This window comes from Ranitomeya variabilis, chromosome 3 (assembly GCF_051348905.1).
Source record: "Ranitomeya variabilis isolate aRanVar5 chromosome 3, aRanVar5.hap1, whole genome shotgun sequence".
Lineage (NCBI taxonomy): Eukaryota > Metazoa > Chordata > Amphibia > Anura > Dendrobatidae > Ranitomeya > Ranitomeya variabilis.
The window spans coordinates 14,447,802-14,466,150 of NC_135234.1; the positions used below are offsets into that span (position 1 = coordinate 14,447,802).

Here is an 18,349-nt window from a genome sequence, read left to right on the forward strand (position 1 = left end):
GTGCACCATGATGTAGAGGAAAATACCCTGATTCCAGTGATGTGTCACTTACTGGGATGTTTTGCTATTTCAATACAATCAGTGTTTTATCAGCAGGAGATTATCACTGCAGGACTAGGTTTCTCGAGCATCCTAGTCCAGCCCTGCCGCCACCACTGATTGGCAGAAAGCTGTGGTGTGGGCCGGGTTATACACAGCTCAGCATTTGAGCTCTGCTAGATCTGCGAAAGAGAAAACTGTGATTGTATCACATCTGCTGCAACCAGTACCTAAGTGATACATACCTGGAATCAGGGTCTCTGCCTCAACATCATGGTGCTGGTAGATTACATAGCAAAAACCTGCCAACACATTCCTTTTAATATTGGCCATACCATGCAGAACTTTGCAAATGTGCTCCATGCACCTGTATAGAGCACTGGTTAGTTCTGGTTTGTTTTTAACCCCTTTAAGACCCCCGTACCGGTCACTGTAAATCTCCTATGAACGACGGCTTGTGGCCTGCGTTCATAGGAGATCACGATTTATGCTACACATAGCAGGGTTGAAGTAAAGTAAACTAATAAATTCTAGAATAAATTAATCTGATCGGTAAATGGTGTAACAAAAAATAAAATCAAAAAGCCAGAATTACGTTTTGTTTTTTTTATTTGCTGCAACATTGCAACAAAATTCAATAATGGGTGATCAAAACATCATATCTACCCCAAAATGGTATCAATAAAAAGATCAGTTCGGCCGGCAAAAAATAAGCCCACGCCCGACCACAGATCCTGAAAAATGAAGACGCTACGGGTCTCAGAAAATGGCGACATTTTATTTTCTTACAAACCTTGGAATTTTTTTTCACCACTTAAATAAAAAAATAAACCTAGACATGTTTGTTATCTACGAATTCATAATGACCTGGAGAATCATAGTGTCCGGTCAGTTCCAGCATTTAGTGAACATCGTAAATAAAAAATCCAAAAAATAATTGTGGAATTGCATTTTTTGCAATTTCACAGAATTTTTTCCTCCCGTTTTCCAGTACATTATTCTGGTAAAACCAATGGTGCCATTCGAAAGCACAACTCATCCCGCAAAAGAGAAGCCTTCACACGGCCGTACTGATGGAAAAATATAAAAGTTATGGTTCTGGAAAGTAGGAGAGGAAAAAAGAAAAACTGAAAAAGAGAAGGTCGCAAGGTGGTGAAGGGGTGAGAGACGGGTTCAGATTGAAAAGATTTGCAGCAAAATCTGAGCAAATCCACTTGTACCATATTCACTTTCCCAGTGTCTGCACATCCTAAAGGTGGATCTAAACATGGCCTTGGCAGAGCTTTCAGCTCCGTCTCCTCACTGACTGATGATGTAAAGGAAGGAAACTAAGTCCTCACCTGGGATCATTACCAGCTGCGCCCATCTGCCCCATTCACACATCTACCTGTACGTGGACCCCGGATTGGCCGCGGGTCTCCTGGCGCGACCTCGCGAGCCTCATATCTGTGCCAAGCTACGCATTACGGTCAGATCAAAGTCCTGAAAATCAGGGAAATCACACAGACGTCATCGTCAGCGATTCGCTTTAATGGGTGGGAGAAGCTTGGCAATTCTTTTTTTTTATTTATTTTTTGCTAATGATGGAAGACTGATGGTAAAAACTGACAAATGGGCCTAAGAAAATCTGATCCAAAACCCAGGCCATTTGAGGCCTTAGGCCGGGATCACACATGCATGTATTGCTATGCAGCCGCACGCTCCGCTCCTGAGTGACGGGGGCAATGCCGGGTATTAACATGCGAGACTCGGATGTGTGATCCCGGCCTTAGACTGCGCTGATGTTTGCACCTTGTACTACCACTGGAACGACGTGATGGTCTGCAAGTCATGGTGACCACGGCAGAACCAGACTAGTGGTGGCCAGAGACCTCACTCTGACATCCTACATAGAACCGCTCTCCTGCTACTTCAAAGGGGTTTCTAGTTTAAGAAGAACCCCAGTCCCTTAGCTGCAGTATTTTTTTAAAGTTCTTTACTCACCCTCCACAGGTCCAGCACCGCCTCTCCACCGCTGCTCCCGGTATGTGTTATTGTCTGCGAAGAACTGAGCTCAGCGGCTCTGACTGAGCCTACTGATTGGTTATTGTGTTATCGACGTCATGTCATCATTGCAGACAATAGCAGAAATCGGGAGCAAAGGTGGAGACTCAGTGCCGGACCCGGTGAGGGTGAGTAAGGCACATGGGTTTTTTGGGGGGTGTGGGGTGTATAGTGATTTTCGGAAACCAGAAAATCCCTTTAAACTACATGTGTGCAGTTACTATAGTGTATGGCGGTACGGTAAGGACCCCACGCACCTCTATGGGGGTCCTATTATAGTAGAGCCATAACACAGTCACGTGCATGAAGCAAGGGTGTGAAACAAATACAGCTACGGTCACAGCAAAAAAATATCATATCAAACAAATGAACAGGGAGGTCAAGAAAGTCAAAAAAGGTGTAACCCGTCCAGGCAGTCTGCATTTATACGGTCTGCTCCCATCTGATATTTTCCTTTTGTTACAGGAGTACTACTGGAGAATTCCCCGTACTGACAGCTTTCAAAACGCAAGAGCAAAAAGTGTTTCAAAATTAAAAGTTTCTTAATAAAAAGAAAGAGGACAAATTCTAAAGGTTTGATACAAATCTCTGCACATATTCCCCCTTATAGCGTTACGTTTGTGCATGTGGGCAGCGCAATTCCCTTTTACGACAAACAAGCTTGGATGTACATCTCTATAGGTAGAAGAGCAAACAGGTTTTTCTTGCGGTGACTGGCACAGTTGTGAGCACAACTTCTCAATACAATAAACGGGTAAAGCATCTAGACTACATCTGACACGTCCGAGACTTGTAACACCGCCGTTACGTTTCTGCCCTATAGAAATCCTCCATGTATGTGCAGATTAATCATTTGCTTTATGTTTTGTTTTTTTAAGTCGCTTTTCTTTTTTGTTTTGTTATATTTGTTGTCATTTTTTTTTAAACGCCAAATTCTTTCTAAATGTTTTTCACATCCCATGTCGAATTTCAGGAGTTTTATATGCAGATTTTAACCATAGCATTCCATCAGATGCGGAAAATGTGCAGGTAGAAAAACTGCGCATGTAACTGTATCAATAAAGTTTTGTCAGGGTTTATCCAGGACTTTTTTTTTTTTTTACTATGGGCCTAAAACCTAAAAAGGAGGTAGTTTTAACTTACCTGCTCATTGTGCCTGGCCCCGATTCTGCTGCTTCCGCTAAAGTCACGCCGTCAAAACAGCAGCTTCTCTGCGGCTCTGTTGATGGGACGTGACTGCCGATGCCATGCTGATGGATAGCGGATCCCCCACTGCCCAACTGCGAGAAGCCGGCAGTCAATCAGCATGTCAACAGTCATGCCCCGCCGACAGAGCAGAGGAGTAGAGGAAGAGCTGCTCTGCTGACATGGCGCAGCTGAATCGCCGGCAGGAGCGGTCGGTGACCACGAGGTAGAACAGGCACGTAGTTAATTTTTAGGCCCATATTAAAAGAAAAGAAATGTTCTTGATAAACGCTTTAAAACATGCACTTCCATCAAAGTTTTTATTGTCTTAATATATTGCAGACATCATATTATACAGCACTGTGCACTTACAATTGCTCCTTTTCCCTTCTACCCAGTTAATTATTTTCTTTTCTCTGCTCTATGTAGAAACAGGAAGTCTCTTGTCCCTGCATTTATTATTCCCCTCTTCCATTCCCAACCCAGCTGCTCCCTCTTCACCCCTGCCAGGGACTTTTGCAGTGACTCATGACTCCTACAGGGAAAATTGACCTCCTGTTACTACATAGAGCTTAACAGGATTCAGATAGTCTGTTTTTAATCACATGATGTCGTAGAGAAGAATTAAGTGGGTAGAAAGGAAAAAGGAGCAATTGTAAGTACACAGTGCTGTAGAATATGATTAATGCAGTATAGAAAGAGGATAAAAATGTTAAGTATAAAAAACACATCAGCTTTATTTCAAGCCTAACATACCCAAAGGAAGTAAAAACCGCAATAAAAATGCATGCAAAAAAAAATAAAAAAAATGCAATTAGCCGAATTTACATAATCGGTGCAGAAAATTTGCAACATCAAAAACTCACCAGATACTCATTGTAGGAATGCAGCCTTACAGCAAAAAGTTGCACGATCGTTAACCTATTGCATGCAGCTCTAAATTTTTCACAAAAATAACTAAAATAGTTTAAATAAATAAATAACTAAAAGCGCAAACATTTTTGCAAGACGCAAATAATGAATCAGCCGCATACATCCTGGCTACAAAAACCACGGCCACAATGATGAACAGAGGAAATAAAAACAGATGAACATATAGAAAATAGACTTCAAATCGGGAGCAGCTAAAAATGAAGAATTTGGTGCAAAACAAAAAAAAAATGCTTAAAATCAGGAAATTTTAAATAGAAAAAAAGGAGCAAATGCAATAACAAATTGGGGCCTGCATCTTTTTTATTTTGACGCATACAGTTATTTATATGAATTGAACTTTTTATAGAATCACAACTCAACAAGATATATAAAAAAAAACTATACAGCAGCAGCTAAATATTCCATAGTTCAAAAAACAACGTGAGACGACGCTCGTAATAACGAGAACATTCTGAGATGGCGGATGGCGCCGGCTTCCATTTTTTTTAATGTTTTTATTATTGGTCCGTTTTTAGCAACTCTCGCTTTAAAAAAAAAAATATATTAGAAAATACAAGAAATGGTTTAATAAAAAAAAAAACAGACGGAAATCGGTCAATGGTTCTAGAATTTAATGAAGGACGTGTATAAAGAGATCTATGAAGAAAAGGTTCCTAAAGCCGGGAGTTTGTTTCATCAACAGCGTTAGAAAGGAAACAACAAAATACAAACAAGCCTGAATATAGATGGTGAGTGGTTGTTAACGGCTGCGCCAATTCCTTAACATCGATGAAACAGATTTTTGGAAATTGTCAAATTTAAAATTAGAGAAGAAAATAAAAATAGTACAAAGACTGTTTCCCGGTAACTAATTGGCCACTTTCTGGGCACGGAAGAATACGGGCTGGATGAAAAGTGTGCGAGAATGCAAGTCGCCGCCGTTTTCATACTGATTGTTAAAAATCTGATTGCAAATTTATTGTTAATGGCAACTTTGCAACTTTACATGCGATAAACAATCAATAACAATCAGTTTCAATCATCAATTTAAAAACTTCTTGGCCGCCCGAGTGTCTGTCCTCAAGAATCAAGACACTGGATGCAACGGCAAAAAGAAAGCGCTACAAGTATCTTACACATCAATTGCAACTTTCTTCCCAAACTAGAAAAGTGTTTACAAAAAAAAAAAGGGGCGCGAGAAACAGGAGGCACAAAATGCACTGAAATTACAGAATGGACAGCTGGGCAGGTGTTAGCTGGAAATCAATAGGGAATTCTCAAATGCAATCTGTACAATTTGTGGCTTTTTTTATCTTTTTGCTTTTTTTTTACATTTCATAAAGCTCCAGAGAATCAATTTTTAAAGGTATTTTTTTGTTTTAAAAAAAGAACATTTGAAACAATGTAAAAAAAAAAAATAGCAAAACAAAAAGATTTAAAAAAAAAACCCTTCGGAAAAAAAAAATGCATAAACTTAAGGTCAAAGGAGAAAAAGGCACAAAAAAAAAAAAAGTGTGATAGAAGGAAGTCTAATGCTGGACTGACGTTCACGGTCAGACTATGGACCACTAGATCAGGACTGGATGCAGATCTGCTGACCCGAACCCAACCACCTCATATAAATATCATGTAAAAATAAACACCGCTATCGTAGTCCAATAAAGTTGGGGTTGCTTGGGATTAATGAAAAAAAAATAAAAAAAAATCTGAGTTGCAGTACCAGGCGCAACCTACGGACAGAAGTGGTGCTGTTTCTGAGAGGAAAAAAAACTCCAAACAATTAAAGGAAAACGAACAATATTTCTAATCTCTGTCTGATCACACAGGAGTCCTGTAATATTAGGTGAATTTTATAATAAAATACTTTTTTTGCTAATTTTCATTGAGGATTTCACCAAATCAGCATCAAAGTCTGCATTGATTTACTGTAGGAAAAAATACACTTGTGTGAGGAACCTTAAAAATATTTGTACACTTTTGCATCACACCGCATTGCTCTAATGCATGTAACGTAACAAAAATAACTCAACTTGGCAAATCTTGATCAAAAGTTTCCTCTCGTATTGTGTATACAGCTTCTACGCTGAATTATGTATCCCTGTGGTTGCGGTGTCGTCTGATGCTGGAGTCGTGGGTTACCTTCCTTGGTCTCCCAACGCTTCTTATTAATTATTAATTATTATTATTCTATGGAGCGTAAAAGAGGAGGCAGAAGAAAGAGAGCAACACATGACTACAGGTTTGTTTGTAGTCTGTTACCATGTAGACACAAAGGTCTGCATTGTAACAAAATATGCAAAACAGGAGATACATTGGAGCAATAACAAAAAAAGTGATGAATAAGTGATAAAACATTCAACCCAAAGGCAAGTGAAGACCTAGGTCCAACCGGGGCGTTGTTCTGGCATTGCGGAGGCTGAACCATCTTCATCCATGTCCTGATACAAGTATACAAGTCCTCATCAATGTGCTCCACATTAGCAAAAATAAAGGTAAGTGGCTTCCACCGCCCACCTCGTACATCGGCACGGCAGATCTATTTGGGGCACCGGTTAGAGCCAGAGCATCGATGGCATGGAGAAAAGACTTTCCATAAGAAGCATTTATCGAGCATGCTGATGATATGTTCCATCTTACGCTCTTCTAAAAGCTCGGCGATTGTGGACACTGGCGGCAGCGAGGACGCTGTACAATACCACTGTGCATTTCACACGTAGGAAAGTGACACGGTCATTACTGACAACTGGTCATTACTGACAACTGGTCATTACCGTCATTTCATGGCCTCCAAACAACTCTAGAAAGTGAACCATCGGGATATGGAGGAACACGACGACTATGGCTCGTTCGAGACCCTCGACAATGGGCTGACAAGAAGGCGGCATATCCCGAGCAGGAAGGCAATCGCGTGCCGCTGTACAGGAACAGATTACGTGGTCTTTCCAAAAAAAAGCAATAACATTCTATGTTTCTAAAACTGTGATATACGATGTATTAATGTCACAATACTATCGAGCGTCCTCCTGTCGGTGGCGGAGGGAAGGCGGACGGCATCATTTACAGGCGGCTGTTACAATGATGCAGGTAACAAATATATGGATGTGGTAATACTTTTGTATCAACATGGATATATATATATATATATATATATATATATATATATATATATATATATATATATATATATATATATATATATGTGATTGTTGGGTGTCGTCCACCTCGGACATATAGGTGATCTCAAACATGAGAGCTTATGAGTGATGGACGCCTGAAGGACACAATCTGCCGAGGCTTCCACCGTACGTTCACCAATATTTGGAGCTTAGTCGCATGTATTGACCCATCTATTCATCCTAAATATGGCGGGACCTTAAAATCTATCATAGATAATGACTCTGTACACAGAAAGGGCCCCTGAGTAAGAACAATATATGGTCCTTTTCAACCCAGTAACTCATAATAATGCACAATTCCCCCCGTTTTGCGGTTGCTAGTGGCCCTGTTACCTCTCGGCCCCCAGGCGGCTGCACAGGTTGCACCAATTACATATCGAATGATAGTCCTCTACAGCTAAGTTCCCACAACCAGCATTTTTCTGCTGAGTATTTTGGTGCATAAAAAAAGCAGAGTTGATGAGACGTACATTAATCTGATGCCCACTGTCCTGTTTTTCGTTTTCTTTTTAATCTCTGCGGAAATCAACTTACGGTGCGTTTTTTTAAATCCGCAGCATTGATGTCTCTTACGTTTTATTTACAAACTTTCTCCATAGACTGGAATAAGATGCAGAATATCTGTCGATAAAACCTGCACGGGTGTTTTTAGTGGATTTATGCAGCTTTAAACGAAGGAAATACGCATGCAATCCGACACATGACCTGATCAATAAAGTTTTTTCAACGCCAAGTATCATGAAAAGGAAAGTCGCCAAAGCAAAGTAGTTTTATATATCAAACATGACGCACCGAAAAGAGACAAAACCGCGGCTGGAAAAAATACAATAAAAACACGTGAAGAAAAACCTAGCTAAAAATTGAATAAAAAACACAAGTAGCCTAAATCAGCTAATGGTGCAAAAATAAGTACGATTGTATAAAATCAAAATAGACGAAAATTACCAATAATGAGGTTAGACACTAGATAGATAGAAAAATGACAGAATGGAAAATAAATAAATAATAGATACATAATAGATAGATGATAGATAGATAATAGATAGATAATAGAGATAGATATATAATAGATAGATACTAGAAGGATAATAGATAGATAGTTAATAGATATAGATAGATAAGATAGATAATAGATAGATACATAGATAATATATAGATATATAGATAGATAGATAATAGATAGCTAATGCATAGATGGTAGATAGATAATAGATAGATGGTAGATAGATAGATAATAGATAGATAATAGATAGATAGATAATAGATAGATGGTAGATAGATAGATAGATAGATAGATAATAGATAGATAGATAATGGATAGATGGTAGATAGATACTAGATAGATAATGGATTGATAGATAATAGACATATATAGATGATAGATAGATAGATAATAGATAGATAATAGATACATAGATAGATAATAGATAGATGATAGATAGATAATAGATAGATAATAGATACATAGGTAGATACTAGATATAGATAATAGATAGATAATAGATACATAGAAAGATAATAGATATAGATAGATAGATAGATAGATAGATAGATAGATAATAGGTAGATGTATAGATAATACATAGATAATAGATGGATAGATAATAAATACATAGATAAATAATAGATAGATAATAAATACATAGATAAATAATAGATAGATAATAGATAATATAAATTATAAAGAGAGATAGATCATAGATATTTGATTGACAGATCGATATAAGAGATATAGATAATAGATATATTCTGTACAACGTAAATAAAATGATAATAAGGGAAAAGGTTAAAGAGAAAATAAATAAAATAATAAAATACCACATTTGCACATTGGGGTCCAGTTTCCATCTTTTGGTTCTATACCATACGATGGTTATCGTTCTTCTCATTATAAATGATCTTTATTACATCGGCTCTATGTATCTGGGTGTGAAAGGCCCCAATGTAATGTAACAACCCCGCGCACAGTTTACCATACAGATGTGATTGGAGGCGAGCTCTGACTAAAATGTTCTTTCCCAAAAAAATAATTAAAACCCTGGTCCCAAAAACTGTAGAAAAAACGATAGAAATATTTTTTTGTCTTTTACACTATGTCGCAGGACTATAAGACACAGTTTCTCGCTAATTGGACATTACAGTATTATATGCAGCCCGTAATGGCAAATGGGTTAAAAATCTGTTGCTTTCACTCTGGGAAGCTAAGTGCAAAGATTTAAGGAGTAAGTGTTATCGAGTGGAGTGTGCAAAATAAAAAAACAAAAATGAAAGTCCAATTATAGAGAAAGAGAAAAAAAATTAAATAGAGAAATAAAAAAAATGTTTCATTTAGCAAAAAAATAAAATAAAATAAACAAGGTCAAAAATGTGATGTAAAAGTAAAGTAAAAAAAAAAAACCTTTATGAATATCTGACTCTAATTAGGAGGAGAAAAAAAAATGTTTTGCAGAAGAGTCTAATGGAAAAGGTACAGAGGAGCCAGTGAGCTGCAGAACGCGGCTCGGTCTTGGCACGTAATTCTTTTATTTCAGCCCTGGAACTTGAAGATAAACAATAAAAAAAACGAGATAAAATGATTCTTGTGTGCCGTGCTGGTAATGTATAACTTTTAATGCAGTCATGTGGATACACGATGCCAGTCACATTGTTTGATATCTTACTGCCAATTTATATATATCGTCTAAACCAACGGGCACGAGCTTCACCCACATCCAGTGCGAAAGGTCAAAAAAGAAATTCACAGATTGTAGAAAAAAAGACACGTCCATCAAACCCAACCCAAGGATGGGAGAGGAAAAAAAATGTAAGATTTTTCAGTATATATATATATATATATATATATATATATACACATTATATATATATATATATATATATATATATATATATATATATATATATATGTATGTATATACATTCTGTCCATCCGCAAGATCTACAGCTCGGTTCCATTAAACCCAACGACAAAGGCTTTATTAATATTAATATACTAAATGGATTTTTTGTATAAACTCTGTGGGTCTGAGGCCGACTTCCCCCTCGGTGACCTCCCACCGTCCCCAAAAACTTCACATTTCCATCCAATATATTTTTAGACAAGATGTCGTCTATGATGAGACACATGGGGAATAAAACAAATGTAGCCAAAATGGTGTAGGCCCCGATATTTCTAAAAAGTAAAAAAAAAAAAAAAAAAAGCATAGATATAAAAGAACAAAATTAATTATTGGTGATGATAATTGATTTAAAAACATGGGTGTGTTAATTATAATTAAGTAGGGGCGGGTGCATATTAAGCACTCTACTAACTTGTTATGGGGCGGGGTCCTAAAATTGTCCTCTCTCTTTAAATATGTAAACTAGTGGTTAGGATTATTTCTGATTGACGTCTTTAATGATCAGGCTCCATGTTTATCCCCCGTATATATAAAACGTTCCATGTACTAACACATACACACGGCTCAAGGTCATCGCAGATGCAAAAGTAATAACATTAACTTAGAATGCTATTTTGGTGACATGGTATCACCGGTGTTCAGATGGGTCCTCAGGATAGTAAACGGGACATCTACGTGTCCAGATAAATAATATTTCTTATTCTGCACAGTAACCATTCTATTTTGGATTTTTAGCCATTTCCCTATGCATGGGATCACATTTTATTTTTTTCTGTTTATTTTATTTTTTTTTTTAAATGCAAATTTAAGCCAAAAGAAAATGCAAAGTACGGAGCAAGTGGCAGTAACCCTCCTCATGACTGCAGAGAGCATTTCTCCATGTCCATCTTATTTCCATACATAATTCACGGTGAATCGGACGCACAAGTTACATTTCCCTCTCAACTGAAAAATCCACTTATTGTTTGTTGTTCTGTTTGTGAGAAAAATTGCCAAAGGCTGCAGCTCTTCTGCTCCTCTCATTCGTCCAGTCCCTGTTTACATAATGCTCCTTATGCCTGATCAGTTTGTGAATCAAAAGAGGGGCAAAGAAATAAAAAATAAAATAAAATATTAAAAAACAAACTTTAGAATTTTTAAAAAAATGTGACACTTTCTAAGACAAAAAAATAAATACATAGTAACATAGTTTGCAAAATAAGTAATGAGCAAACACGTCATCATGCCAGGGACAAGGGGGAATAAAATGGGCGTTAAGGTATCCAGGTGCTATACGTCTATACCTGTTGGATACCCCCCCCAGGGAAAAAAAGTGGTAATAATGCTAATAGCAAAGAACTACACTACATCAGAAGCCCCTCGTCTTGAGAGCAAAAGGCCTAGAGACCCCTCTCCCCCTCTCCCAAAAAAAACACAACACTGACAGTAACAATGGCTTCCAACGAGGGAGACATCATCCGAATTTATTTTTACGACAATCACCCCCCAACCTCCAAAAAAAAAAAGCTTATTGAATTTTCTAAACTCTTTATGTAACAGTGAGTCTGACTGCCCGTGCTGATTTCTGTAACAAGCAAAGCAACAGTTTTACTCGTGGAGAAAGATCTGAGAGGAGAGGAGGCAGATTATGCACACGCACGAGCACAGAAAGCTGGTTTCCTGCAGATCTCTTTCCCCCTGCTGCAAAACTGACACCACTCGGCCGAAAAAGCCTTCCAAACAATGGCCCAAGGCCCAGGAAAACACGCAGAATATTTTAGGACATTTTGGGATTTTTTTCCCCCCCACCCCCTTTTTTTTTTTTTTCTTACAATGTGTATTATTTTATTTGTCCATTTGTCCTTAAATACAAAATGGCTGTAGACAGTAAAAAATGTCTCGGGCGAGGGACAATGACACAACCCCCTCCTCCGAGGAAGACACACCTAGCAGCAGACCCTTCTCCTCCAAAGAGACTACCTGCTCCAAACTTTCATATTTATCAAGGCTACAAAACTTGAGAAGTTCAGACGCACAATACTGCATCTTTTTTTTTTTTTTTGTTCTTCTGTCCGTTTTCAAAAAGTAAACAAGGAAAAAAAAAAAAAGAGGGAAGAAGATATGTAATCCCAGCACGGGTCCAAAATAAATAATAAATAGAAAATCAGAAGAGAAAATTCTCTGCAAAGTTTAACGTACAACAACCTGCTGCTGCAGGAGCATTTTTCTTTTCCCAATAATCTTTTATTTTTGCCAACTTTTCTCGCAGTCGAGATAAACATCAGAGTCACAAATATATTATATATACATAGAAAATACAATGCTAAACACTCAGTAAATAGATCAGCACAAAGTAAAGAAGCCCAGAATCTAGAATTCTTGAAAACATAGAGAGACTGAAAAGATACAGGAGAGAGTTTTTAACGAGTGGCAGATAACTGATTTCATTAGAATCGAGAGGAAATTAAAAAAACTAAAATTGGGAAGTAAAAAAAAAAGAAAAAGGACGAGAGTCCGAGGAGCAGTCACACCCATAAATACACAAATAACTGTTGAGGAGGGATTAAAATAAAAGCTTTTTGGTGCTAGGCCATGAAACATGTTGAGCAATGCTCGGAGAACTGGAACTTGCTCGATACATTTTGGGGGAGAAAAAAAAAATGTAAACAACATAATAACAAATTGTAAATAAATCTGTAAAGAAAAAAAAAAGAGAAACAAACAAACAAAAATATTTAAAAAAAAAAAACAACAAAAAGAACTGGATACATTTGTTTGTTTTTTTGTTTCTCTTAAAGTTAAGTGGCCTACCTTGTCCCCCAGAGCTGAGTTAGTCTTCTTATAATCGGAGTCTCCCTGGAACTACAGTGTGAGTGGTAATGACTGCCTGCCTGTCTAATGGGTCCATTTTCCTGCGCTTGATGTTGTGTATATACACACACTGCAACCTACCTTATACAAACCACAGAGACGAGAGAGGAGAGAGAGAGAGAGAGGGAAAGAGAAAGAGAGAGAGGGAGAGAGAGAGAAAGAGCCAGCCAGAGTATGTGTGTGTGATAGAGGGAGAAAGACACAGACAATGCCCTCCTACCAGACAGCAGACAGCCCTCCTTCCTCTATCTAGCAAGCAAAATACTCACTCGCCTGCTGCAGCAACAGGTTCAGCACTGCTTGCCTGACACTGGCACAGATAGCAGCCAAAAGGACCAGGGACACAGACAGTTAGGAAGGAGCAGCCCCACCTTCCCTCCCCTGCTCCAGCATTGTGTTGGTTTTTTTTTTCCAGCACTGATTATATATTAATGTCACTCGTTTTGTCGGAGGTTGTACAGCCCTATTCAGTCACAAAAAATGGTGACATGCATAATTGCTTCCCTAATAATTTTTTTAAAATTTTTTTTTTTTTTTTTTTTATTTTTAAGCTGCACAGAAAACACAAGCATAAAAATCTCGCAATGAGAAAAAGAGAATGTAAAAAAAAAATAAAAAATTAATTCTTGTAAATCTCCAGCCTGGTCCGTCCTTGGCAGAACCGGGGGAGCGCCTGTTATAAGAGTATGCAGTACTTATGTCCAAACAGGTGCATTGCATATAGTACATAGTGTTACCAGGACAGAAATAAATGATACACGGAACCTTCGTCCAATTAAAACTCCGGCCAAGGTTATTTTCAATGCAAGGAGCAAACACATACACACACAATAAAAAAAATATCAAATAAAAAAAAAAAAATACGCAAAAGCATTGGAAATGTAGAGAAAGTTTACTTTAATAGAATGTTACTTTTACTTTTTCAGGCCGTATATTATAAACCTGTCGTATGCAATATGCAAAGGCAGGAATTTAGAGCCGCAAGGGGTTAATCACAAAAAAAATAAACAAAGTAACAAGATACAAAAAATATATACAAGAATTATAATACTGTTCTTAAGGCCATCACATGCAAAAAAAAAAAATAAATAAATACAAAAATAATAATAATTATGCAAAATGTAAAATAACAAGTGCTCCCCAGATCACATCGTCCTGTTCTTATAACAGGTGGAAAAGCATAAATGCAAAATAAAACAACAATAAAAGCAGCCAAAACCTATACTGTGCATGCATACTATGTGGCGCCGGCTCCTCTGGAAATCTGCAGGGCAGAAATGACTTACAAGGTGCCAGAGCTTCCCCTCATCTTGCAGCCTGGCAAATTATACCTTAGACATATTTATTAAAGAGGCATTGCACTAAATCACGGCAATCAAAATTGAGTTATGCTTAATTACTGCGTGCCGCTATTTATTTTCATCACGGCATTAGCAAAACCTACTTTTTCTTTACTGACATTTTTTTTTTCTAATTTTTCTAGAAGATAAATTTGCTACGATGATAGAAAGCCGCAGATGACTCTGTACTGTAAATAGCAATTATATAATACATAGATACACTATATTTATAGATGACAAATGCAACGTCCGGTTTCCTGTTCTTTATTTACAATAATCTAATAATAATAAAAATATTCCCGAACCACATTGCATCGTCGTAGTTCATAACAACTTCACGTCGTTTTCTAAAATAGTCCTATAATAAAAATAATAATAAAAAACAAATGTGAAACTATTCACTGTGGGATGGTAGGGAGGGAGTGGGTAATATCTATTGGGGGTGCGGAGGTGCCAATTTATGTTATAAAACAATCATAAATACAATTATAATCAACAAAAATGGCAGTCACATCCGGGGGCAGGTGCCCGTCAGTATCTCTGGCACATGGGCGCATGGTAGCCGGGGTTCTGATACACATTTTATATTGGGGCCCATGTGCCCAATGCAAAACCTCTAAGCCACAAAACGTTGGAAGAAACATTTAGTACAAGTTTCATTTGATGCCCATTCGTCATACAAAATATGAAAATAAAATCTATGTATTTTGGCCAATTTTTTTTAACCGTTTGATTACTACTCTTTCCATAAAGACATCCCAATATATCGTTAGCACTATAGATATAACTAGCGTCAGAAAGTGTTCTCCCTTTTTTGCACCCTCCCAGCGCTACTGCCCAACTGCGACTTGAGTGCATGCGAGTTGGGAATGCAGCCTAACGGATCTTAGAAATCGGCATCCGACACGCATACACCTATGGACTCACGCATTTACACAATGAAATGCTACTGCAAATGGTCAATAGAAAATACGAAAAATTCTAAGGACAGCCCATGTTGCTTTTTTTTTTTGGGGGGGGGGGTAATTATTAGTTTTGGAGGCATTTTGCACAGGTCCTAAAAAAAGGCAGAAAAAAATGCAAAAAAAAAATAAAGAAAAATGCTAGCAAAAAAGTGATAAAAAAAAGTAAGAAACACATGTCGTGCCCTTTAAAGTAGTAGACGACAGCTCAACAGACCAATGGGCGAAGGCAGGGAAGACGCGCACTAAGTACCGATGCTGGAGCATCTATAGCAGCATGTCAACCCAGAAGTGGACGACGACGGGAAGCGGAGGACTACAACCACCGGTGAATATCTGCCAGATGGGGGCAGTGTTTCACAGATCTAACTACATGATGAGGAGCCAACATGTCAAATGGAAACACCAGTAACTGTGGAGAGGCAGATGAATGACAGCAAAACAAGGCAACGTCTGTAATGACTAGAAATACAGAGCAGAAACAGGAAGAAATCCCACTGCAAACACGAGATTTACAACCATCGTGTGGACAAAATGAGAAATTAACACGGGAATAGCCAAAAACTTAAATTTAGGCCAAAAACTTGTTTACAGTTCTGTTTCCAAAGAAGAAAATTAAGTTAAAAAATAAAGTATGTGGATAAAAATGAGCCCGATTATTTGAGATGTAAAGAAGGTAAAAGGTCTTGTCATACGGCCTATATAGAGAAGAGTCCTTCACCCAGGACCCCCTCTGTGTGCGGGGACAGATCCATCCACACATTAGATGGACAGGCCGTCATGTCAGTGCCCGGCAGGTAACACATCACGGATTGTATCACCACATGTGGCTCCATTGGAGGATCAGAAACTGGGAAGAGGCTAAATGTGCCGTAAACAGTGGCCTTTTCTCCCTTTCTCTTTGTATTTTCAATTTTTGTCTTTTGAGCTTGGATCACTAATGCAATATTATGTAATGTTCGGAAGTTCTACATTTGGTGAATTTAAAGGAGCAGATGGAGACAGGAGAGGCCATTTCCAATCCAACCGCTCAACATAATGCACAATTCCAGCTGCTTTGGACCCCTCACCAATAGTATCTCCGTCCCTGGATGACTTTTGCACCTGAATGTGACGGACGTGGCTGATTCGGCATCCGTTGGCCAATTGGCAGGTGTCATTGGGATAAACAGGACAGGTGAACGGTACATGCAGAGGAGGCGTGCAGAAGACGGGGTGAGCAGCCGGCAGACGCCCCAAGAACGTGTGGACAACCTCTGTATTACAGTCTACCATGAATGCTATCGTATATGTATGCGTATGTATATTCATTTTCCCTTTTTACCACTTTGTAAAGTTTGCATTTTTAAAAGGTTTCCTTTAAAAGCCCGTATTTATAATACATGATTGTTCCGACGGTCGTACTTTATGATAGTTTGTATCAATATTACATATTAAAATTATAAATTTAATTTCCCACACTAATGTAGAAATGAAACTAGATATATTGGCGGACTTTAAGAAATATACTGTGGGTAATTGAAAAAAAAAAAGATATATATATATATATATATATATATATATATATATATATATATATATATATATATATATATATATAAGATGTCGGGTTCAGAAAACTAATTTTCCTATACGGCATTAAGGAATTCATAGTTATTCAGCTTAAACAGATGGGAGCAGCAGACACTACTGTGCATTATACAGTCAGTGCAGTGTAATACTTCATTCACCCTGCGGAGGAGCTGCAGGAAAACTCCGCACTCACTGTCAAGTTTTTGCAGGGATTTTACCAGAACGCCTGTGATCCCAGAAGCCAAATATCCTAAGACTAACTTTAAGGTCAAGGACTCTAGATGAATTTGTTGTCCAGGCTGAACTCTGCCCTCTTCTGACTAAGCTCCACCCATTTTCCAAAAAGTAGGCGGGGCTGTCCAAAAGTCACAACATTTTTTTCCCAACTTGCACAAAAATTTTGTGACATTTCAATGAATTTTATGCCAGAATTCGGGGGCAAACTGCTTGATAATTTGTTGTGCAATTTTTTTTTATTTTTTTTTTTAAGACAATTCTGCTAACTTTTTCTTTTTTTTTTTATAGAAAAGTGGACGTTGATTTTTGGGAAGACGGCGTGGCCAAGCACGGCTGAAAAATTAATAATTATTTACAGCACAAAAGTCATGCAAATTATGAGAGGAATCGATCGCAGAACATTTTTCATGGCATTTTTTTGGCACATAATACTCAACCACGTTCTTTACCAAGACCGGTGTACAAAACTCAGCGTCACTGAACCAGGGCAAAAATATAATTGTACATCAATAATACTGCACAGGTAAGAGTGTAAAGGCAAAAACCCCAAAAAATAATGACCCCGAACCATCACTTGCACTTTTTAATTCTTTTTTTTTTGGTCTTGCCTATTTATTTTGCACTGATGGATACTGCACAAAAGTCATCAAAATAGGCACCAACTCATCCAAAATGGAAGAATGCTTTTAAGTCTTTTGCACCTTTTAGGCTGTTTTCACATGTTGCGTTTTTGTTGTGTTTTTTTTTTCTGCAGGCAAAACCTGCTTACTTGGCAGTAAATAAGCTGCTTGCAAAAAGCAGGTTTTACTGCATCTTTTGCTTCATTATTCTTGTCTCTTGTGCATGCTAATAAAGTTTAGTGCCCCCAAAAAACATGATGCAAATTCTTTAGGTTTTTGCAGCAAAAACTCACTGCACTGTAAAATGCAGCTTCAAATTTGCATTGAAAAAAAAGGCAGCAAAAACGCAACGTGTGAACATATGTTTCCAAGATTATGAGTATTTGATACGTTTTTGATGCTGGGGATTTTTTTCTGGGGATATTCTGGCTCCGCTCACTTCTGCATTGGGACTGACTGGTGATGCCACGTCTACCGGTACCTACAATCTGCAGGTATCGTGCACCTGCCTAATAT

At 37.9% G+C, this 18,349-nt stretch overlaps 1 protein-coding gene across 4 annotated transcripts in view; it reads right to left on the minus strand.

The window, feature by feature from the left end:
- The window catches only part of ZBTB20 (zinc finger and BTB domain containing 20), a 941,497-nt gene that overhangs the window by 871,929 nt on the left and 51,219 nt on the right, over window positions 1-18,349 (minus strand). For 2 of the 4 annotated variants that reach the window (XM_077293706.1, XM_077293704.1), the window contains exon 1: window positions 13,043-13,933. The exons of the other annotated variants lie outside the window; for them this stretch is intronic. The gene's annotated coding sequence lies outside the window, so the exon portion shown is untranslated. Of the gene's footprint in view, window positions 1-13,042; window positions 13,934-18,349 lie in introns of those variants that run through there. 4 annotated transcript variants of the gene reach the window in all.